The sequence below is a fragment of the Phyllobates terribilis genome, unplaced genomic scaffold (genome assembly GCF_046119375.1).
Source record: "Phyllobates terribilis strain yellow unplaced genomic scaffold, ASM4611937v1 Scaffold_10__3_contigs__length_209671492, whole genome shotgun sequence".
Classification (NCBI taxonomy): domain Eukaryota; kingdom Metazoa; phylum Chordata; class Amphibia; order Anura; family Dendrobatidae; genus Phyllobates; species Phyllobates terribilis.
Genome location: NW_027362770.1, coordinates 175092193 through 175117741, shown reverse-complemented (window position 1 = coordinate 175117741; position 25549 = coordinate 175092193). Strand labels below are relative to the sequence as shown.

Here is a 25549-nt window from a genome sequence, read left to right as displayed (position 1 = left end):
CAGCCCCGTCGTGGTATGCCTCCATCACCATGGCTGCGTCTCTCCGTGGCACCACTACTTGCCAGATTAGTTCATGCATCCGGGAGTTAACCATTCTGCGGCACAACTTCCCCTTGTAAAGGAACAGTCGACTTTTCTCAGCCCACAGTTGCTTGGCTTCCTCCGGAGCGTCTGGGTCAAGGCGAGCCTCTGGCCGAGTCAGCATCTCCTTCACCAGTCGGACGGCAGGGTCACTGTCTTGCGTTTCCTCCCAGTTGTAGTGAGGCAAGGGGTTAAACGTAGCGGCTTGCTTACTCCTTACCCGATGGGAATACTGGATAGTCCCATGACGGTGGAACGCGGGGAGTTCAACTTCTTCCAGTCCCTCTGGATCTTCTCCTACGTCCGGTAGGTTTGGCATCCTGGACAGGGCGTCCGCGTTGGTATTGGAGCGTCCTGCCCGGTATTTGATTGTGAATTCGTAGTTGGACAGACGGACCATCCATCTCTGCTCTAGGGCACCGAGTCTTGCCGTGTCCAGGTGTGTCAACGGGTTGTTATCCGTGTACACGGTGAACCGGGAAGAAGCGAGGTAGTGCTTAAAGCGTTCGGTGACTGCCCACACCACTGCCAGGAACTCTAGCTTAAATGAGCTGTAATTCTCAGGGTTTCTCTCGGTGGGTCGCAGTTTTCGGCTGGCGTCAGCGATTACTCGTTCTTTCCCCTGCTGGATCTGGGACAGCACGGCTCCTAGCCCGATGTTACTTGCGTCGGTGTAGAGGATAAAGGGCTGGCTGTAATCAGGGTACGCCAGGATTTCATCCCCCGTGAGGGCCATCTTCAGCTGGCGGAAGGACTCTTCTTCTAACTTCTCCCATCTGAAGGGTGGCTTCTGGTTCTTGGCCTTCCAGGACTGGCCTATCAGGAGGTCCTGCATAGGAGCTGCCTTTTTGGTGAAACCGGGGATGAATCTGCGGTAATAGCCTACCAACCCGAGGAACTGCCGCACTTCCTTTACACTGGAGGGACTTGGCCATTTCTTAATTGCGGCGATCTTATCAGGGTCGGGAGCCACTCCATCAGCGCTCACCACGTGTCCCAGGTACTGCACCTTTGGTTTCAGGAGGTGACACTTGGAGGGTTTCACCTTTAGGCCGTAGCTTGCCAGAGCTTCGAACACTTCCACCAGGTGTTTCAGGTGGTCCTCATACGTCTTGGAATATACGATGACATCGTCCAGGTACAACAAGACCGTCTCGAAGTTTCTGTGGCCCAGACAGCACTCCATTAATCGTTGGAAGGTTCCTGGTGCGTTGCAGAGTCCGAACGGCATGCAGGTAAACTCGCTAAGTCCCATCGGGGTGGTGAATGCGGTCTTTTCCCGGTCCGCCTCTGCTACAGGAACCTGCCAGTACCCACTAGTGAGATCCAAGGTAGGGAAGAAGTTAGCAGATCTTAAAGCAGCCAAAGACTCCTCTATCCTTGGTAAGGGGTACGCATCCTTGTGTGTGATACGGTTGATTTTCCGGTAATCTACACACATCCTCATGGTGTTGTCTTTCTTTTTGACTAAGACTAGTGGAGCTGCCCAGGGGCTACAGCTATCCCTGATCACCCCAGCCTCCTTCATGTCTCTAAGCATCCCCTTGGCGTGTTGGTAGTGTGCAGGGGGTACGGGTCGATACCTCTCTTTTATGGGAGGATGGTCTCCCGTGGGGATGTGGTGTTCTACCCCCTTGACTCGCCCGAAGTCTAACGGGTGTTTACTAAACACTCTCTCGTACTCTTGAACCACCCGATAGACTCCCTGTTTCTGGTGTGAGGGAGTGGAGTCAGTACCCAAATGTAGTTGCTGACACCAGTCCTCCATTGTTTTCTGAGAGCCGTTACCTTCCTCCGGGGAAGATGGAGGCAAGGGTTCTACGGACTGTATGGAATCTTGATTGATGGTATACAATTTGGCTAGCGTGGCATACCGGGGCAGGTACACTTCCCTCTTCCCGATATTTATTATGCGAACGGGCACCCTCCCATGGCGTACATTGACCACCCCCCGTGCTGTCAAAATGGTGGGCCTACTGTCTGAGTAAACTGGTTCTACCATTGCCTGGTAATCTCTACCTCTCAGACCAATAGCCGCCCGGCACCAAATCATCATTTCACTTTTCGGGGGCATGGCAATAGGGAAAGGGTCACACATTCGCACGCTACCAATCTCACCACCGGAGAGTTCTAGCTGTTGCCGTCGCATCAGTGCCCGGATCTCTTTCTGGAGCACTCGCTGCTGGCCGGAGCTGGCGTTCTTGGCAACCTGCTGTAAAAGGAAAATCACCTCTGCAAGACAATTTTCAATTACATTAGTTCCTAGAGTTATCTTTGGGTGACTCTCGTGTTTGTCAATGTCTACAATGATCAGTCCCTGTGCTGCCAGTTCGACTCTACCGATTTTAATGGTCACCTCTTTAAATCCAATCTGTGGCACGGGCTGACCATTGCTGGCGATGATACTCAAGTCATCGTCAGGGTAGCGGGTGATATCCGAGTCATTCCAGTACTGCTTGAAGAGCACGTACGGGATGGTGGTGACCTGTGACCCGGTGTCCAGTAGGGCACTCATAGGAATGCCATCCAGTACCACGGGTAAGACTGGACGTCCTCCCACATATTTGTCGCGCCAGTTCGATGGGCCTGGTGATCTTTTTCCTGGGGGTTGGCCCTCTACCCCAGGTTGTGCCAGTTTAAAGGACAGTACCTTGCCATATGTCCGGGTTGATTGCAGCGGCGGCAGATGGGTCGTCCGTCCTCGTTGTATCGGTCGCTGGGTCTTCCTCTGGCCGGTGGGGTCCTCCTTGGTCGACGCCACGGGATGTCCTCCGGTCCGGATGCCAGCTGGATCTTCCCTGGAGTGGAAACCTGTAAAGACTGCACAGTTCGGGTTAGCGCAGCAACGCTTTTAGCTAGCTCTTGGACCTGATGGTGCAGGTCTGGAGCCGGGTCATTGTTCAAAGCCTGCGCATCAGCTCCCACAGGCCCTGCTGACAAGGGCGCCGCCTCCTGGTGGTAAGTGGTAGTGGGGCGTCTGTGGGTCACAACGCCACCTGGTGCCGGTTCTCGAAGCACCCGGATGGCTCTGTCCTTGAACTGTGCAAATCCCAGATGAGGGTCCTGTAAGGCCATTGCCCGCAACTGGGTTCGGTGGGCATTGCAATATAAACCCTCTATAAATTGTTCAGTCAACAGCCTGTCCTCGTCTCCCACGCCGTCAGGGTCGGTCTGCTTAATGGCTCTCAGGGCCTCTTGTAGGTTCAGGGCATAGTCCCTTATACTCTCATGTGCCCGCTGTTTGCACCCGTAGAATCTAAGCTTGATCTCGGCTGAGGTGCGGGTATCAAAGGTGTCCCTCAGCCGGGTTAGTATCCCTGCGACAGTCCTCCCCCCAGGTGGCCAGGACTTTACCTCCCTTTGGGCTGCGCCGGTTAATTGGGCCACCAGGATGCTCACTTTTTGCTCCTCTGTGAGGGGGTACACCTGGAAGAGGCTATCCAGCTTTTCTCTAAAGTCATGCAGAGTATGTGACTCCCCTGAGTACTGGGGTAGCCAGGCTGCCCCCGGGATATAGGGCATGGTGAAAGGCATGACCGCAACAGCGGTGGCGCTGGCGGGGGTTGAAGCGGTGAAGCTCTCCTCCGTATCCGACATCCTTCTCCCCCCTAGTGGACCGTGGCCTACCTTGCGATGATCCTCTTCCGTAGGCCGCGGCTCTGCAGTGGATCGTCAGGGTTGAGGACCTTCCGTCGCGCTCCTGTGACGTCGGCGTCTGCTGGGCTCCTTCCAGGACCTTACGCAACGTCCGGACGTGAGGCGGGGCTTCAGTTCTCGCGCGCTTTCGGAGTCCACGCCCCTCTTCTTCCCGCGCGGCGTCCTCAAGATGGCGTCCAATGGCGGGAAAACTCCACGTGTGGCGGGAAGAAGGCTGAAGATGGCGCCGGATGGCGGGAAAACTCCACCGATGGCGGGAAGGAAGCGGAAGATGGCGCCGGATGGCGGGAATCTTCACCACAGGTAAGTTTGAACAGTCTTTTTCAGGCACGCAGTACCCGGTGTTGCGGGCACGAGATCCTGCCGACTACGCCAAAAGTTGACGCGCCCCTGGGCCTGTGTCGCGCTGCGTTGCGCATGCGGGAGCTTACCCGGAGCCGGATCTCTTGAGGGTTGTAGTCTCGTGGCGGTGATCCGGTCCGTGCCCAGGGAGTCAGACTAAGTGGCGCTGTATTAGCGGTAGATGTTGGACGACTACGCCACCCGTTGAGTACAGCTGAGGAGCTGCTGCTGCAGGGCAGACCGCTGAGGCCGGTGGTAGGATTGTGCAGCGTGATAGTATAACCCCCAACGGGAGGGGTATGGCCTCAGGGCAGCCGACGTGGATGATGGGGGTAGCAGGAACCACTCGGAGACGGTACGGTGTAGTTCAGGGTCTTTACTGGTGACAAAGATAGACCCTCCCGGAGTACTGGCTAGCGATTGGGGCCTGGTCAGTCCTTGAGCAGATGGGATCTCCCCTGGCCAGGCGGAGTTGTAGGCCTCCCAAACTAACGATACTCTTCTGGCTACCTTGCTAGAGGCGGGTATAAGTAGCCCACGTCCCTGAGTGTACCGTGTGGTGCTCACCCGTATGGCCGGTGACTCGGGGCCTTCTAGTAGCTTTCGCTCCACGACGGCGGTGCTGGTCCCACGCGTGTGACCGTGCCTTCGGGTTTCTGGGCCAGAGGACCTGCAATCCCCTGCCGGTCGGTTTCTGCTGCTGGGTAGGAGTTAGTCCCCACAGCCTCGGACTCCGGGTCCGGTGATAACTTCTCAGTCAGGGCGAGCTCTGCAGCTGCCAGCCCCTGACTCCTTGTAGCACTGCTCCCACAGAGCTCCTGTTGTTTCTTCCTATGCTGCTTCTCTTCTCTACTTCTTCTCTACTCACTAACCCTGCCTCAGCCCTAGGTTTATATAGGGGAAGTTCTTCCCCTCCCAGGACTGGGCAGGAGGTGTGGCATGCATAGGATCCCTGACCAAGAGACCTCCCACCTGCTCTCAGACGTAATATCTCTATCACTGTGGCAACCAGACCCCTGGGGTGTCACACTTCCTTCCCGTATCGCATGCAACTCTGCCCTGACTGCCATTATCCATTATAATCAAACAAACACTTCTCTCCTGAAATACTCTGTGCTGCTGAGGACCACCATTCGCCTTTACGACGTGTCACCAACAGACCGGTCCTAATTATTCTGGCCCTTTAATTGAGGAGGTCACTGACCCTAACACTCTTGTTCCGCTGGCGGCGTGATTCCTGCGATCTGATTGGTCGCAGGTGCTGTACGGACGCAGCGGCACAATATTCGTTTTCCAATATCTTAGCTTGTTTATATTAATATTAGGCGCAGAGATGCCGAGCTGCGGACGTCTCCTGGCAGCAGCTGGACCTGGGCGGGGGGAGCAGAGCCTCGGCACACGGCTACCAGGAAATGACTCAGCCTAATATCAGGACGATGCTTTTCTCCCCAGTAATTGCCGTCAGATTGTGTTATTATTATCGATTCCAAAACAACAAACACCATATAAACAGCTAATTACATAGATGGAGATTATTGGAATTGTTGTGATTTTTTTAATAGAATTTTCTGATTCTATCCAATGTAAATTCTTAAAGGGAAAGTGTCATGAAAAAGACCGGCTCTTTAAATCAAGTTTTACGTGAAACATATTTTGTAAGGATTATTAATGATGTTTATTACATTCTGCAAGTCATTATATATAAAAAGGATACTGAAATCTTGAAGCTTTCCCTCCACTAATCCTCATAATAATATAATGCTTTCATTTTTTATAGAGATCACTTCTCAGCAGTCTCATGATCATCACAGACAGGATTACAATAACAGGTAACACCTCTATATACAGTAGATAACACAGGATCCACCATACACAATAGGTGATGTCACAGCTCACCTCCTCCTCCTCCTCTTGTACAATGACTGATAACATCTCTATATACAGTAGATAACACAGGATCCACCATTCACAATAGGTGATGTCACAGCTCACCTCCTCCTCCTGTACAATGACTGATAACACCTCTATATACAGTAGATAATACAGGATCCACCATTCACAACAGGTGATGTCACAGCTCACCTCCTCCTCCTCCTGTACAATGACTGATAGCACCTCTATATACAGTAGATAACACAGGATTCACCATTCACGATAGGTAATGTCACAACTCACCTCCTCCTCCTCCTGTACAATGACTGATAACTCCTCTATATACAGTAGATAACACAGGGTCCACCATTCACAATAGGTGATGTCACAGCTCACCTCCTCCTGTACAATGACTGATAACACCTCTATATACAGTAGATAACATAGGATCCACTATTCACAATAGGTGATGTCACAGCTCACCTCCTCCTCCTACTGTACAATGGCTGATAACACCTCTATATACAGTAGATAACACATGATCCACCATTCGCAATAGGTGATGTCACAGCTCACCTCCTCCTCCTGTACAATAACCGCTAACTCCTCTATATACAGTAGATAACACAGGATCCACCATTCACAATAGGAGTTATCACAGCTCACCTCCTCCTCCTCCTCTACAATGACTGATAACTCCTCTATATACAGTAGATAACACAGGATCCACCATTCACAATAGGTGATGTCACAGCTCACCTCCTCCTCCTGTACAATGACTGATAACTCCTCTATATACAGTAGATAACACAGGATCCACCATTCACAATAGGAGTTATCACAGCTCACCTCCTCCTCCTCCTGTACAATGACTGATAACTCCTCTATATACAGTAGATAACACAGGATTCACCATTTACGATAGGTAATGTCACAGCTCACCTCCTCCTCCTGTACAATGACTGATAACATCTCTATATACAGTAGATAACACAGGATCCACCATTCACAATAGGTGATGTCACAGCTCACCTCCTCCTCCTCCTGTACAATGACTGATAACACCTCTATATAAAGTAGATAACACAGGATCCACCATTCACAATAGGTGATGTCACAGCTCACCTTCTCCTCCTCCTCCTGTACAATGACAGATAACTCCTCTATATACAGTAGATAACGCAGGATCCACCATTCACAATAGGTGATGTCACAGCTCACCTCCTCCTCCTTCTGTACAATGACTGATAACACCTCTATATACAGTAGATAACGCAGGATCCACCATTCACAATAGGTGATGTCACAGCTCACCTCCTCCTGTACAATGACTGATAACACCTCTATATACAGTAGATAACACAGGATCCACCATTCACAATAGGTGATGTCACAGCTCACCTCCTCCTCCTGTACAATGACTGATAACACCTCTATATACAGTAGATAACACAGGATCCACCATTCACAATAGGTGATGTCACAGCTCACCTCCTCCTCCTCCTGTACAATGACTAATAACACCTCTATATACTGTAGATAACACAGGATCCACCATTCACAATAGGTGATGCCACAGCTCACCTCCTCCTCCTCCTGTACAATGACTGATAACACCTCTATATACAGTATATAACACAAGATCCACCATTCACAATAGGTGATGTCACAGCTCACCTCCTCCTCCTCCTGTACAATGACTGATAACACCTCTATATACAGTAGATAACACAGGATCCACTATTCACAATAGGTGATGTCACAGCTCACCTCCTCCTCCTCCTGTACAATGACTGATAACACCTCTATATACAGTAGATAACACAGGATCCACCATTCACAATAGGTGATGTCACAGCTCACCTCCTCCTCCTCCTGTACAATGACTGATAACACCTCTCTATACAGTAGATAACACAGGATCCACCATTCACAATAGGTGATGTCACAGCTCACCTCCTCCTCCTCCTGTACAATGACTAATAACACCTCTATATACTGTAGATAACACAGGATCCACCATTCACAATAGGTGATGCCACAGCTCACCTCCTCCTCCTCCTGTACAATGACTGATAACACCTCTATATACAGTATATAACACAAGATCCACCATTCACAATAGGTGATGTCACAGCTCACCTCCTCCTCCTCCTGTACAATGACTGATAACACCTCTATATACAGTAGATAACACAGGATCCACTATTCACAATAGGTGATGTCACAGCTCACCTCCTCCTCCTCCTGTACAATGACTGATAACACCTCTATATACAGTAGATAACACAGGATCCACCATTCACAATAGGTGATGTCACAGCTCACCTCCTCCTCCTCCTGTACAATGACTGATAACACCTCTCTATACAGTAGATAACACAGGATCCACCATTCACAATAGGTGATATCACAGCTCACCTCCTCCTCCTCCTGTACAATGACTGATAGCACCTCTATATACAGTAGATAACACAGGATCCACCATTCACAATAGGTGATGTCACAGCTCACCTCCTCCTCCTCCTGTACAATGACTGATAGCACCTCTCTATACAGTAGATAACACAGGATCCGATGTTTTCTAGAAGTCAGCAGTTTTTCCGCCACTAGTCTGCAGTTGTCTGGAGTTTTCGCACTGCCTGTGACTTGCTGCCTCTTGCCTCTCCTGTGCCTTCACCCTGCACATGTGGCTCTTCAGCAATTTTTTACCATAATTTGGAAGTATCCCTATAGCTGTAACAGTTGCCATATTGGATCGGGGCTTCCCACCCTCTGTGATGACTTAGTAGTTGCCTGGACCTCTGTCTGCAGACAGTGATTTTCCTTGTGAAAAAATACACAACCACAATATTTTCCTTACTCCGCGACATTTCTGACTTCATATTAATTAAAAAGATGCCGGAGGTATAAAGCTATCAACAATATTTAAAGGAGCAGCACATTCTGGGAGCACGGACTCCTGACCTCCGCCCTCGGATCAGGGGTGAGAGTTAACCATTACCTGGATTTTGCTGTGTCAATGGTTTAAGGGGAAATATAACTACCGAACCCATGATTGCTGAAGTGTATGGACTGCACAAAACATGGGAAACCTTTCTATTTCCAAAGCATATTTGCTGGAGTTCAGATCCAAGTCTAGAACCAGTTGGGAATGGTTAGGAAAACCCAACTTCATAAATACATGAGGTCAACCAAGCCGAGGAGAATTGAGGTACAAGGCCAAGAGACCCGAGGATTCCTCCCTTGCTTCTCCCAGAGTTTCCAAGGGGGCCTGATGACTGACTGGTCCCAATCTGGCTTCTCTGAATGTCTCTATGGGTTCCAGGCGACCGAAGGGTCCCACCAGGCAACCCCAAACAACATACCCATGGGGCGACTTCATCGTCCCAACCTGGTCTCCCCAAATATATCCATACGCTCTCTGATAGTCAGTGGAGAAGATGGGTATCTTTCCAGTCAGGTCCATATATCCTTAGGCCGCAATCATGTAGAATCCAAATCTGTATCTCTTTGGTTATAGCCATGCTTCCAAGCTGATGGTCTGAGAGAGTCTGGTCTTTGATTCTCCTTGTAAAGTCTCTCAATTCTCTGTGTCAAATCTCACTGCTACAGAGGCACATGTCCTTTTAAGTACACATCCACAGGTCAAGGGTTGGGTTTGATATTATTCCACAGGGCTCAGGTCTCATTGTTTGTGCATTTAATCAATTTACATAGTTTGTATAGCAGGGGGCTCTTGTAAATAAACTAGCTAGCTTAGTATAATATGCAATTAGCATAGTAACAAACATCATTGTTCACAGACCAATAGAAGACAACATTCAGGATTATATAAATACTGGTCTGTCTTTCTTGACCAGCCACAGAAATACACATACATTTACAAGTCAACACAAACACAATAGTGTATTTCTCTTGGCTTAACAAATCTAGACGTCTGGCTGATTAAGATTAGAAACTGTATTGTCAAATGGTCTTTCACCAATGGTTGTCCAGCATGCCCTAGACATAAGCATTTACTACATCGACCATGCCGTTGAGGAATATAATAACTTGAGGTGAAGCTACCACTCCATGTTCATTTCAAAGTGGTCTTCATCCTACTGTTCTCGAGGTTGAAACTGCAAACTCAAAACTTGTCCCGATGACCTAAAAACCACATGTTGAGACTACTGATATAAAGTTCTGTAAAGGACTCAGGATTCACTTTGCCGTGAGCAGCACGGACCAGAGGCATTGTTGCAGCATGAAACAGTGAGGAAAGGGAGTGCTGGATATGCTGGATGGGACAAGGAACAGCAGAGCTGAAAATGCTGGATAATACAATGATCAGCACTTTGGAACAGCAGAAACGAGTAGGCTAGCTGATTGGTAGATGAGGTTGTAGTCAAAGACATAGGAGTAGTAGAACTGACAGTTCGAACATCCAAGAACAACAGAGTTGAGTTGGCCGTCAGACATCTTAGAGTTGCAGACCTGATTGTAGACAGCACCACGGAGTAGTGTTTAATGAAGGAGAGCCCAGTAATAACAGAGCAAGAGTTGGTAATATGGCTAGTAGTAGGGATGAGCGGATCCGTGGAAGTTTGGGTTCTGGTACTGGACCCAAACTTTATTCTAAAGTTCATTTCGGGTACCAGAACTGTACCCGGACTTGAAACAGAACCCGAACCCCTTTGAAAACAATGGGAACACGAACCTTTTACCTGAAAAATTCTTTCTCTCCCTCTGCAACGGAGTTCCGGGAGAAGTCCGTTGCAGGGCGAGAGAGAGAATTTTCCAGTTCAAAAGTTAGGGTCCCCATTGTTTTCAATGGGATTCGGGTTCTTGTTCAAGTTCGGGTACAGTTCTGGTACCCGAACCGAACTTTGGAATAAAGTTCTGGTCCAGTACCAGAACCCAAACTTCCACGGATCAGGGGTGCACACTGGGTTACCCTCGTAACTGTATGGGCATGAGAGCGGATAGAGACATCCAAAACATTGGACAGTAGCATAGATCAGCTCTGGAGCCAGGACAGGTGCGTAACAGTTTCCTTCTTGGAATATTTTTTTTTGAGTTTTATGACATTGTTAAGTTTGACTTATGTTCCTTATGTTTGTATTGCAGTGATGTTTTGTACCATACGTTCTTCATAACTATCGATTGAGTCAGTCATGCCAATGTCTGCCTTGGTTTGAGGTCTACCACAAGTACAATCATCTGTTTGGGTAGTTTGTTAATAGTCCCATTGCTAGTCTCCATAGTTTGTGGATCCTTAGATAACTATACCATGTACTAGATGGTGGCCCGATTCTAACGCATCGGGTATTCTAGAATATGTATGCGGCCGACCGGGCGCAACTAAGCAGCGAAGCAGTGTTTAAAAGGGTTGTGCACTACTTTAAATTAACTGCCCAATGTATCCCCTCGGTGTCCCTAATGAATTTTGTAATTACGTCATGTTGTCAATACTGCTTGTGACAACATCGCTGACGACGCACAGCCAGCACGTAATTCCCCCGGCTGCAGCCGGCTGTTGTTTCCGCTTACATCACGACTATTTGCGGCTGCAGCCAGGGGTCTGCTGTTTCGTGTACCACGGTGAATGACGGGCTGTGGGCGGGGTTATCCCCCATCGTGTCACATCCACTGCGCGCTATGTTAATGAATGCTCGTGCGGTGAATGCCGGATGTGACGGGATGGGAGATAACCCCGTCCACAGCCCATCACTCACCGTGGAACGCGAAACAGGAGACCTCTTGGCTGCAGTTGCAAATAGTTGTGACATAAGCGGAAGCAAGAGCCAGCTGTAGCCGGGGGTCACATGCTGCTTGTGCGCGGTTTGCCTTAGTTGGTAGAGCATTCGTTTTTGATAAATTTGGCGATCGTGTTGTTCTCTGTTTTTCCTTGATTCTGGAGATTCATTCACTCGACATTTTCTATGGGATTCCGCATCGCGTTCCTGTCTAGCGGCAGTGTGTTGCGGTGTCTCCCGTTCCCGACGTTTTCTGTGAGCTTCCGCATCCTGGGCTTGTCTGGCAGCATTGTGTTGTGGTGTCTCCTGTTCCCGACATTTTCTGTGAGCTTCCGCATTCTGGCCTTGTCTGGCAGCAGTGTGTTGTGGTGTCTCCTGTTCCCGCCGTTTTTGGTGAGATTCCGCATTCCGGACTTGTCTGGCGGCAGTGTGTTGCGGTGTCTCCCGTTCCTGACGTTGTCTGTGAGATTCCGCATCCTGGGCTTGTCTGGCGGCAGTGTGTTGTGGTGTCTCCTGTTCCCGCCGTTTTTGGTGAGATTCCGCATTCTGGACTTTTCTGGCAGCAGTGTGTTGCGGTGTCTCCTGTTTCCGACGTTGTCTGTGAGCTTCCACATCCTCGGCTTGTCTGGCGGCAGTGTGTTGTGGTGTCTGTTGCTCTCGAAGTTGTCGTTTTCTTGCTGCTTTTCTGTCATCCTCCGTGGCGTATTTTCGCTTACGACCCATTGGAAGACAGTAAGCGTCAAGAAGTATCTCTTCAGCGCGCTGCCACAGGCAGAACGTGTTCAGTAAGTGTGACTGAAGTCCATCACACACTGTGACTGACAAAACATCTTCAGTACGTTATGGGCAGTTGGTGAGTCACATGACCACATTGGCGGAGTCAGCCCTGCTATCTTCGGAAGGTGGCGTACTTCTTTGAAATCCGGCGCCAATTGGCCGGAGACCGTGTTTAAATTTGCCGCCCATATTGCTGATTGTTCGCGGCCGGAGGCTGCGACCAATCAGCGACCCGTGTTACTGAGGACGGGGAGTGGCGTTGATGTGCGGGTACTTCCGGTGTGAGCAGCCGGGAGATGAAAGGCTAGCGCCGGTGATCTCCCGGCTGCATCGCCGCTGACTTCCATGCGGCTACCGTCGGGAGATCAGCGGCTAGTTCGCGGACGTGCTGCGGCAGTCGCTGATTGATCGCGGCCGGCTGAGCGCGACCAATCACAGAAGCGAGTTTTAAATTTCGCAGCAACATTGGTGATTGGTCGCGGCCGCCGGCCGCGACCAATCAGCGAGCCATGTTACTGAGTACTGGAGAGCGAGTTTAAATTTGGCGCCCAAAACGCTGATTGGTCGCGTGCGGCGACCGCGACCAATCAGCAGAGCGGCGTTTAAATTTGCCGCCCATATCGCTGATTGGTCGCGGCCGACGGCTGCGGCCAATCAGCGACCCGTGTTACTGATAACGGGGAGTGGTGTTGATGTGCGGGTACTTTCGGTGTGAGCAGCCAGGAGATGAACGGGTAGCGCCGGTCATCTCCCGGCTGCATTGCCGCTGACTTCCATCCGGCTACCATTGGGAGATCAGCGGCTAGTGAAGCTGATCTCCCGACGGTGGCCTGCGTGTTCCAATAACAAAGAGTATAGGACCAAGAAGGGATGGGCCTTACCTATCTTACCTAGTTCCTCAGGAGAGGGGACTCTGGGTTCCAATAACAAAGAGTATAGGACCAAGAAGAGCTGGGTCTTACCTATCTTACCTAGTTCCTCAGGAGAGGGGACTCTGGGTTCCAATAACAAACAGTATAGGACCAAGAAGGGATGGGTCTTACCTATTTTACCCAGTTCATCAAGGGAGGGGACTCTGGTTTCCAATAACAAAGTGTATAAGACTAAGAAGGGATGGGCCTTACCTATTGTGAAGATCTGAGGTCGTGGGTTGTAATAATCACCTAAGAAGGTTAACAATATAACTATTTTTATAACTTACATCCACGGTCTTACAGCAATTCCAGGTAGATGGTCTCAATGCAATGTTCCCAGTCCACAAGATCCCAACCCGGGGCCGGTAGTTCTTCTGCTCCCGTACCAGGCAATACCCACTGTCTCCCAACTTTTACTTGGCCCAAAGCTTTTGTATCTCCCGCCAGTATAGTCTACAGTCACAGCCCATGCTCCTCCAGACAACGGATCCCACGACCGTAGCGCATGTATCGAACTGCAGCTAGCAACAAAACCTCCATTTCCTCGTCAGTGTCCTACAGTAAATACCCCAGGCTGCCCCCCTGGAATTGAGCCCAGCCCTCGGGAACTCCCCCCACCAAAGCTAACTGTGCATTGGTGGAGGTATTTTCCTCAGGCCGAGCCCCATCACCTAGGACTGCATGTGAGACCCCCTGTGGTGACGGCTCCACTGGGTCTACTATCCCCATCCACAGAATGGAACTAGTGACTGGGAGAACAATGGCTTGGGGCCCCAAGACACTAACGAGAGTAATGGAATTATTGCTTTACCTGATTACCAATCTTGTGTCTGTCCTTATGTATGCATAAGATCCAGCCCGCACGTCTTCCTCTGCTTACTGTCACTGAATGGAAATATTGATTCCTGAGGCTGAACTGACAAGCAAACATAGCTCTAATAAAACACAGCAAGCAAATCTCTAATAAAACACAATAAGATCGACATAACCGGTGCTCTGTGCTGGAAAAAATCCACATCCCTTAGAGCTGTTTATTCCGCTCTACGTTCATTGGTCCAGTAGTCTTCAGTCCGTGGCCATTTCCTCACACCTATGTTACCTAGTTCCTCAGGGGAGGAGACTCTAGATTTCCAATAATAAAGAGGCTAAGACCAATAATGGCTGAGCCTTACCTATCTTTGATAGTTCCTTAGGGGAGGGGACTCTAGGTTTTTAATAACAAAGAAGGAAGGACCAAGAAGGGCTGGGCCTTACCTATCTTACCTAGTTCCTCAGGGGATGGGACTCTAGGTCTCTAATAACAAAGAGGATATGACCAAGAAGGGCTGAGCCGTCTCTATCTTACCTAGTTCCTCAGGGGATTGGACTCTAGGTTTCTAATAACAAAGAGGATATGGCCAAGAAGGGCTGAGACTTACCTATCTTACCTAGTTCCTCAGGGGTTGGGACTCTGGGTTTATAATAACAAAGAGCATATGACCAAGAAGAGCTGGGCCTTATCTATCTTACCTAGTTCCTCAGGGGCTGGGACTCTAGATTTCTAAAAACAACGAGGATATGACCAAGAAGGGCTGGGCCGTATCTATCTTACCCAGTTCCTCATGGCAGGGGACTCTAGGATTCCAATAACAAAGAGATTATAACCAGGAAGAACTGGGCCTTGCCTATGTTACCTGGTTCCTCAGGGGAGGACTCTAGGTTTACAATAGCAAAGAGGCTGGGACCAAGAAGGGCTGGGCAGTACCTATCTTACCTAATTCCTTAAGTGATGGGACTCTAGATTTCTAATAAAAAAAGGATATGACCAAGAAGAGCTGGGCCGTACCTATCTTACCTAGTTCCTCATGGCAGGGGACTCTAGGTTTCTAATAACAAAGAGCACATGACCAAGAAGAACTGGGCCTTACCTATCTTACCTAGTTCCTCAGAGGCTGGGACTCTGGTTTCCAATAACAAAAAGTATAGGACGAAGAAGGGATGGGCCTTACCTATCTTACCTAGTTCCTCAGGGGTTGGGACTCTAGATTTCTAAAAACAAAGAGGATATGACCAAGAAGAGCTGGGTTGTATCTATCTTACCTAGTTCCTCAGAGGCTGGGACTCTAGATTTCTAAAAACAAAGAGGATATGACCAAGAAGGGCTGGGTCGTATCTATCTTACCTAGTTCCTCATGGCAGGGGACTCTAGGATTCCAATAACAAATAGATTATAACCCGGAAGAACTGGGCCTTGCCTATGTTACCTGTTTCGTCAGGGGAGAGGAATGTAGGTTTACAATAATTAAACAGGATGGAACCAAGAAGGGCTGAGTCTATCTAACTTATCTAGTTCCTCAGGGGAGAGGACTCTAGGTTTACAATAACAAAGAGGCTGGGACCAAAAAGGGCTAGGACTTACCTATCTTACCTAGTTCCTCAAGGGAGAGGACTCTAGGTTTCTAATAACAAAGAGGATATGACCAAGAAGAGCTGGGCCTTACCTATCTTACCTAGTTCCTCAGGTGATAGGACTCTAGGTTTCTAATAACAAAGAGGATATGACTAAGAAGGGATGGGCCTTACCTATCTTACCTAGTTCCTCAGGGGAGGGGTTTCTGGGTTTCCAATATTATAGAGGATAAGATAAAGAAAGGCTGGCTCTTACTTATCTTACCTATCCTTTGTTAATGGCACATACGACTTGGTTTATATATTCAGCTTTTCTATACATAATGACTGGTTCTCCTTAGATTACCCCAGTTTACCCTGGATTAAACACTCATTTGCAATTAATTAAAGGCATTAAGCGCAGCTGTCTGTTTCTAGCTTTTTTCTGTAGATATTGCTGTATCTATTTATGAGGGGGCCTGTCATTAAACAGGAGGGATGTGATCGTCTTCATCAAAAACCTATCATCAATGCTGTGCAATGTATTAAAGGAAATTACTAAAAGCTTCAGAAATGAGTTGCAGGCGATGATAAAGAAACTGAACAGCGTTCCCCTGTTGGGAGACGCAGATTATTTTGGGCGACTTATAGCAGAGTGGATTAATGGGAAGCAAGTTTGCAAAATGCATTGCAAAAAATGTGCTTAGGAAGATTTGAATAGCAATTTAGAAGGCAACGGCGGCGCACAAAAGCGGGGCTGGGAGGTCGAAGCTCTGTAATACCTCTATCTTCTGCAAGGGATGAATAATATTCAATGGAGAACAGCAGCAACAATGATGAATGCATTGGTATTTGATAACTCAACAACAGGCATACAGTCATGAGAAAAACTAAGTACACCCTCTTTGAATTCTATTGGTTTGTGTATTAGGTTATAATAAAAAAATATGGTCCTTATCAGGTCTTAAAATGAGGTAATGTTACACACCTGTCCAGGGTCTGGGTTTCTGCTCCGTTCACCCCAGTCTGCTAAACTTTCTTGTGGTTCACATCAGGCTTTGTGTCTTGGTATTAAGTCTCTTAGAATGTTGGTGCACCATGGCCTGTCTGTGGTTTCCAATACCTCTGCTGCCTGTCTGCTCTCTCCAGGATGTTTCCTGTCTGCCTGCGGCTTCCAGTACCTCTGCTACCTGTCTGCGATCTCCTGGACGTTTCCAGTCTGTCTGTGGCTTACTGTGCCTCTGCTACCTGTCTGCGATCTCCCGGAGATCTCTGTTCTGTTTTCGACTTCCACAGAATCTGCTACCTGTCTGCGATCTTCTGGACATTTCCCCTCAGCCTGTGGCTTCCAGTAATTCTGCTACCGGTCTGCGATCTCCCGGATGTTTCCAGTGTGTCTGCTGCTTCCAGTGCCTCTGCTACCTGGCTGCGATCTCCCGGACGTAACCCATCTGTCTGTGGCTTGCAATGCCTCTGCCACCTGTTTGCAGTACCTTTGATACCTGTCTGTGGACTCCATGATGCCTCCAGTTTGCCTGAGGCTTCCAGTATATCTGCTGCCTGTCTGTAGTCTCCAGTACGTCTCCTGTCTGCTTGCAGCTTCCAGTAACTCTGCTGCCTGTCTGCGATCTCCAGGATGTTTCCAGCCTGCTTGCGGCTTTCAGTACCTCTGCTGCCTGTCTGTGATCTCCCGGATGTTTCCTGTCTGTCTGCGGCTTCCAGTGCATCTGCTACCTGTTTGCAGTTTCCAGTATATCTGCTGCCTGTCTGCATTCTCCAGGATGTCTCTTGTCTGCTTGCGGCTTCCAGTACCTCTGCTGCCTGTCTGCAATCTTCCGGACATTTCCAGTCTGTCTGCAGCTTCCAGTGCCTCTGCTACCTGTTTGCGGTTTGCAGCACCTCTGCTACCTGTCTGCAGTCTCCAGGATGCCTCCGGTGTGTCTTCAGCTTCCAGTGACTCTGCCACCTGTTTGCAATTCGCAGTACCTCTGCTGTCTGTCTGCGGTTTCCATGATGCCTCCAGTTTGCCTGAGGCTTCCTGTGTCTCTGCTACCTGTTTGCGGTTTCCAGTACCTCTGCTGCCTGTCTGCAGCCTCCTGGATGTTTCCTGTCTGCCTGCGGCTTCCAGTACCTCTGCTACCTGTTTGCGGTTTGCATTACCTCTGCTACCTGTCTGCGGGCTCCAAGATATCTCCAGTTTACCTGAGGCCTCTTGTACCTCAACTACCTGTTTGCAGTTTCCAGTATATCTACTGCCTGTCTGCAGTCTCCGGGACGTCTCCTTTCTCCCTGCGGCTTCCAGTACCTCTGCTATCTGTTATAAGAGTTAACTCTCTTGTAATCTAATTAACACCAGACATTGTCAGCCCACATAAATACAGGATTGTAAGAATCTATGTGCACATCTATAATACAATCGGAGATGCGTCCCTCTGTCCAAAGCCTTTATAGACTGCACAATCGCGACACGCCTGCGCAGTCTGGCTCCAGACAGAAGAACGCATGGAGCCATTACAGGTAAGAGGAGTGTGTATGGCGCCGGAGATCATGGTATGTGTATACACTGAACGCATACTGTAATCTCCGGCGCCATACTTGCACACTTACCTGACCGGGAGGAGCGTTGCCGCAACGCCTCTCTTCTCGCCGGAGAAGGTGTCGGAATCGGCGCATGCGCATAGCGCTATCCGGCGCCATTTTACTGAAGACACATTTGCAGTGTGTCGTCAGCAAAATGGCACCGGACAGCGCGGTATGGGCACGCGTGTACTCCGGCGCCGCACTCCTCACCCAGCCTCTGGCAGAACAGGACACAGCGCTGGAGCACAGGGAAGAAAGGTCAGTATAAGTGTTTATTTTTTTGTATGTGTGCAGCGTGATAGGGGTGAGGGGCCATGCATACCTGGATTGGGGGTGAAGGAACCATGCATACCAGGATTGGGGGATGAGGGGACCACACATACCAGGATTGGGGGATGAGGAGGCCACACATACCAGGATTGGGGGATGAGGGGGCCACACATACCAGGATTGGGGGATGAGGAGGCCATGCATACCAGGATGGGGGGGTGAGGGGACCATACATACCAGGATTGGGGGGTGAGGGGAGCCATACATACCAGGATTAGGGGGTGAGGGGTGCCATGCATACCAGCATTGGGGATGAGGGGTACCATACATACCAGGATTGGGGGGTGAGGGGACCATGCATACCAGGATTGGGGGGGTGAGGGGACCATGCATACCAGGATTGGGAGGTGAGGGGTGACATGAATACCAGCATTGGGGATGAGGGGTACCAGGATTGTGGGGTGAGGGGTGCCATGCATACCAGGATTGGGGGGTGAGGGGGTACCATGCATACCAGGAATGGGAGGTGAGGGGACCATGCATACCAGGATAGGGATGAGGGGGTACCATGCATACCAGGATTGGGGGGTGAGGGGTGCCATGCATACCAGGATTGGGGGGTGAGGGGTGCCCTGCAATCCAGGATTGGGGGTGAGGGGTGCCATGCATACCATGATTGTGGGGTGAGAGGTGTCATGCATACCAAGATTGGGGGGTGAGGGGTGTGATGCATACCAGGATAGGGATGAGGGGGTACCATGCATACCAGAATTGGGGGGTGAGGGGACCATGCATATCAGGATAGGGATGAGGGTTACCATGCATACCAGGATTGGGGGGTGATGGGACCATGCGTACCAGGATGAAGAATGGGGTGCCATGCATACCTGGATGATGGGTACCACACATACCAGGATTTGGGGGGTGAGGGGACCATGCATACCAGGATTGGGGGGTGAGGGGACCATGCATACCAGGATTGGGGGTGAGGGGTGCCATGCATACTAGCATTGGGGATGAGGGGTACCATGCATACCAGGATGAGGGAGGGGGTGCCATGCATACCAGGATAGGAATGCAGAGTACCATGCATACCAGGATGAGGGATGGGGTGCCATGCATACCAGGATTGGGGGATGAGGAGGCCATACATACCAGGATTGGGGGATGAGGGGTGCCATACATACCAGAATTGGGATGAGGGGTGCCATACATACAAGGATAGGGATGCGGGGTACCATACATACCAGAATAGGGATGCGGGGTACCATACATACCAGGATGAGGGATGGGGTGCCATGCATACCAGGATGAGGGGTACCACACATACTAGGATAGGGATCAGGGGTACCATACATAACAGGATGAGGGATAGGCTGCCATGCATACCAGGATTGGGGGATGAGGAAGCCATACATACCAGGATTGGGATGAGGGGTGCCATGTATACCAAATTTGTGATGAGGGTGCCATGCATATCAGGATGAGAGCTGGGATGCCATGTATACAGGATGGGGATGAGGGGTGCCATGCATACCAGGATGGGGATGAGGGGTGCCATGCATACCAGGATTGGGGATGAGGGGTGCCATGCATACCAGGATTGGGGATGAGAGGTGCCATGCATACCAGGATTGGGGGATGAGGAGTGCCATGCATACCAGGATTGGGGATGAGGGGTGTCATGCATACCAGGATTGGGGATGAGGTGTGCCATGCATACCAGGATTGGGGATGAGGGGTGCCATGCATACCAGGATTGGGGATGAGGGGTGCCATGCATACCAAGACGAGGGGTACCATGCGTACCAGAATAGGAATGAGGGGTACTATGCATACCAGGATAGAAATGCGGGGTACCATGCATACCAGGATGGGGGATGGGATCGGTGCCATACATACAAGGATAGGGATGCGGGGTACCATACATACCAGAATAGGGATGCGTGGTACCATGACGGTAGACTGGAGACCTTGTAATTGTTAGTAGTCCATTGGAGACCTTGCATTCCCTCTTTGTCTACTGGGGAATCTATAATCCCCGGTGATCTTGTAATTCATGGTGTTACCCTTGAAATCCCTGGCTGTTCAGTGTGAACATTGTATTTCTAGAAGATCCAGTAGAAACTTTTTTAATCCCGGAGAAATTGTAACCCCTGGTGGTCTAGTAGAGAATTTAGAATCTTTTGTATTCCAGTGGGGAACCTGTAATCCCTGGCGGTCCCCTTGCAATCACTGGTGGTTGGAGATTTTTTAGTCCCTGGTGGTCCCCTTTCCTGGAGGTCCAGCGGAGACCTTTTAATCTTTGGTAGTACATTGGAGACTTTACTATCCCTGGTGGTACAGTGGAGATTTTCTAGTCCCTGATGGTCACTTTGTAATTCCTGGTGGTCCAGTGGAGACCTTACAATATTTGGTGGTCCAGTGGAGACCTTTTAACCTCTGGTCTGCCAGTGAAGACCTATCAGTCACTAGTGGTCCCTATGTAATCCCTGGTGGTGCAGTGTGGTCTTTGCAATGGTTGGTAGTCCAGTGAAGACTTTATAATCCCTGGTGGCCCAGTGGAGATTTTCTTGTCCTTGGTGGTCCTCTTGTAATCCCTGGAGGTTCAATGAAAACCTTTTAACCTTTATTACTACAGTGTAGACTTTACAATCCCTGGTAGTCCAGTGGATATTTTCCTGTCCCTGGGGGTCCCCTTGTAATTCCTAGTGATCCAGTGGAGACCTTTTAACCTCTGGTCATCCGGTGAAGACCTTGCAGTCACTGGTGGTCCCTCTGTAATCCCTGGTGGTGCAATGTGGTCTTTGCAACGTTTGGTTGTCCAGTGAAGACTTTATAATACCTGGTGGTCCAGTGGAGATTTTCTAGTCCCTGGTGGTCCCCTTGTAATTCTCAGAGGTCCAGTGGAGACCTTTTAACCTTTGGTAGTACATTGGAGACTTTACAATCCCTGGTGATCCAGTGGAGATTTTCTGGTCCATAGTGGTCCCCTTGTAATCCCCGGGGGTCTAGTGGAGACCTTTTAACCTTTGGTAGTACAGTGGAGACCTTACAATCTCTGGTGGTCCAGTGGAGATTTTTTAGTCCCTGGTGGTTGCCTTGTAATTCCTGCAGTTCCAGTGGAAACCTTACAATCCTTGGTTGACCAGTGGAGACCTTTGGTAGTACAGTGGAGATTTTACAATTCCTGGTGGTCCATTGGAGATTTTTAGGTCCTTGCTGGTCCCCTTGTAATTCCTGGAGGTCCAGTGGAGACCTTTTAACCTTTATTAGTACAGTGGAGACTTTACAATCCCTGGTGGCACAGTGGAGATTTTCTAGTGCCTGGTGGTCACCTTGTAATTCCTGGAGGCCCAGTGGAAACCTTACAATCCTTGGTAGTCCAGTGGAGACCTTTTAACCTTTGGTAGTACAATGGAGACTTTACAATCCCTGGTGGTCCAGTGGAGATTTTCTAGTCCCTGGTGGTCCCCTTGTAATTCTCAGAGGTCCAGTGGAGACCTTTTAACCTTTGGTAGTACATTGGAGACTTTACAATCCCTGGTGATCCAGTGGAGATTTTCTGGTCCATAGTGGTCCCCTTGTAATCCCCGGGGGTCTAGTGGAGACCTTTTAACCTTTGGTAGTACAGTGGAGACTTTACAATCCCTGGTGATCCAGTGGAGATTTTCTGGTCCATAGTGGTCCCCTTGTAATCCCCGGGGGTCTAGTGGAGACCTTTTAACCTTTGGTAGTACAGTGGAGACCTTACAATCTCTGGTGGTCCAGTGGAGATTTTTTAGTCCCTGGTGGTTGCCTTGTAATTCCTGCAGTTCCAGTGGAAGCCTTACAATCCTTGGTTGTCCAGTGGAGACCTTTGGTAGTACAGTGGAGATTTTACAATTCCTAGTGGTCCATTGGAGATTTTTAGGTCCTTGCCGGTCCCCTTGTAATTCCTGGAGGTCCGGTGGAGACCTTTTAACCTTTATTAGTACAGTGGAGACTTTACAATCCCTGGTGGCACAGTGGAGATTTTCTAGTGCCTGGTGGTCACCTTGTAATTCCTGGAGGCCCAGTGGAAACCTTACAATCCTTGGTGGTCCAGTGGAGACCTTTTAACCTTTGGTAGTACAATGGAGACTTTGCAATCCCTGGTGGCCCAGTGGAGATTTTCTAGTCCCTGGTGGTCTCCTTGTAATTCCTGGAGGTCCATTGGAGACCTTACAATCCCTGGTGATCTATTGGAGATTTTCTAGTACCTGGTGGTCACCTTGTAATTCCTGGAGGTCAAGTGGAAACCTTTTAACCTTTAGTAGTACTGTGGAGATTTTACTATCCCTGGTAGTCCAGTGGAGATTTTTTAGTCCCTGGTGGTTGCCTTGTAATTCCTGCAGTTCCAGTGGAAACCTTACAATCCTTGGTGGTCCAGTGGAGACCTTTGGTAGTACAGTGGAGATTTTACAAGTCCTGGTGGTTCATTGGAGATTTTTAGGTCCTTGGTGGTCCCCTTGTAATTCCTGGAGGTCCAGTGGAGACCTTTTAACCTTTATTAGTACAGTGGAGACTTTACAATCCCTGGTGGCCCAGTGGAGATTTTCTAGTACCTGGTGGTCACCTTGTAATTCCTGGAGGTCAAGTGGAAACCTTTTAACCTTTAGTAGTACTGTGGAGATTTTACTATCCCTGGTGGTCCAGTGGAGATTTTTTTAGTCCCTGGTGGTCCCCTTTAATTCCTGGAGGTCCAATGGAGACCTGTTAACCTTTGGTAGTACAGTGGAGACTTACAAGACGGGTAGCAGATGAATGTTTCCTGTGTTGTCATACATAATACTTTGGTGGCGATACATTTTCCATCGCAGAATTGCGGTTTGAGCATCACAAGGATAAATCTCCTTTTACTGAATCATTAGAAAATAAATCCCAGCACTTTGTCCAAGGTCACATTGTGCTGGATGAGTAACGCTCGCAGTTATCTGCTGAGGTTCTGTCGCCTGTTCTCCTCCCCCCGTCCCATGCTTATCCACGTTGCATGTCTCATATTGTGTTTCCCTTGTATCTCGGCCCCATTCACGTGTATTAATAGCGCCACACGGACGCGGTTAGGAGATTATCTCTACCCCTAAACCCTACTTGCTGACTGTCGCTAGTTCCTTTCATGCTACATCCACTTAATTCGCTAACAAGGAAACTTCACTGGCTGGAAATAAGGTCTGATATAGAAGATCACATCCCCCCCCCACCCCCCAGACTAAATAAATCCCCCCTCCGATATCTTCATCTTATCCGCGAGGTCCAAAGTAATTTTCCGTCAGCCAGGAGACTCTTTTCTTATGGAAATCAGAAAAATAAAACCCAGTTTATACATAAAAATGAAGATTTAGCATATAAAAATAAATACATACAAAACAGGCATAAAAAAGCAATAAGAAGAAAAGTAAAAAATATATATATATATAAAAAATAATAATAATAAAAAAAAAATGTAAAAAAATATTCCGCATTCAGGTCCAGAATATGAATCCGAACACAACAAAAAAAAATGTAATTTTCCTCAGCCGGGACTATGGGTGTCATTGAAAAGCGGAGGGAGATATAGAGGGGATTAAAATAAGATAAATAGGGGCCGCATTAAACTTCATTAAACACCATACAAATAGCCAAGATAAACAGGGAGATAGCCGTCTGCTGAGAGAGTAACTTTAGATTTTAATGAATATTTTACGTGTGGTTGCGGCTTTATTGTCCCGGCTAAGCTCCATAATACGCGGCGGCAGCAATATACGGCCACACGTGCGGATAGAGGAGGATCAGATAATCACCCGGAATAAAGGGGGTGTCGGGGAAGGGGCTCCTATCACACCTCCAGAGCAATAAGCGGCGGCAGCGCCTGTTATATAGTAAATGCATTAGCATTAATGAGGGCTCAGATCTCTGGGGTCTTTACAACCTCCTTAATATCTGCACAAACTTCATTCACCGAAATGCAGGAGGAACATGAGAACCACAGAGGAAGCCCCTGCATATGGCAAAGGTGCATGCACGGTGTATGGGGGGCACTCTCTGGTTGCACTGTGTATGGGGTGTAAGGTGGCTAATGGTTGCGTAGTCGATGGGAGATATGTCTCTGTGATGTAACCTGGTGTATTTTCTCTAGGGCACGTACGCACTAAGAGAACTAATTGGTGCACCTGGGAGCTGGGGTACAGGTAGCTGTGAAGAGTTGGGCGGGTCTAGCTACCCACATACCTCACCTCTGGGTGTGGTTAACAGCTTATATAATGGAGGCTGTTATTTGTCACATGGTCTGTGTGTTTGGAGGGAGAAGGCCTCCTGTGTGTGGTTGTCTCCAGACCGAGCCAGGGTACAAGACGCTATCCAGCCTGTGTGCCCACAGGACTGACTAAGCAGAGACCTGCTAAGGACACTTTACTTTGTTTTCCTTAACTAAAGGCTGTTTGTTTTCTTTTTCTAGCTTGTTGGTTTATGAAGCAATAAACCGACATGGACTCTTAAAGGAACATGCTCCCTGTTTTCCTCACATCGCACCCAAGTAAGTAAAACCCCTACAATTGGTGGAGAATGCGGGCAGCGTTCCCAGCAGATATGTGTGACTGCTGCAGGCAGGACTGCATGTTCTGGGTGAAGGCCGCCAGCCAGCAGGGGATGCCCGGCAGTATGGAGGAGCTAATAAAATGACTGGTGCAGGCTAATCTCCAGCAGCATCAACAGCATCAGCAGTGGCAGCAGCAGCAGCAGATGCAGCACAAACAGCAGATGGAGCTCCTAGCCGAGGTGATCCGTAGCATGGCAACCGCCCCACCCCAAAGTCCAGGTGATGATTCACACGTCAGGAAGACAGTAAGGAGAGCATTACAGAAAATGACCCCGGGGGATGACATAGAGGCCTTCCTGACTGTGTTTGAAAGGGTTGCCGAGAGGAAGAAATATCCGCCAGAGCAGTGGTAC

At 49.1% G+C, this 25549-nt stretch overlaps 1 long non-coding RNA gene across 1 annotated transcript in view; it reads left to right on the top strand.

Annotated features, from left to right (window-relative positions):
- The window catches only part of LOC141164218 (uncharacterized), a 34480-nt gene extending 9244 nt beyond the window's left edge, over positions 1-25236 (top strand). The window contains exons 2-3 of the long non-coding RNA XR_012250884.1: positions 5858-5909; positions 25056-25236. This is a non-coding gene — a long non-coding RNA (uncharacterized lncRNA). The remainder of the gene's footprint in view (positions 1-5857; positions 5910-25055) is intronic.
- Positions 25237-25549: the final 313 nt, after the last annotated feature.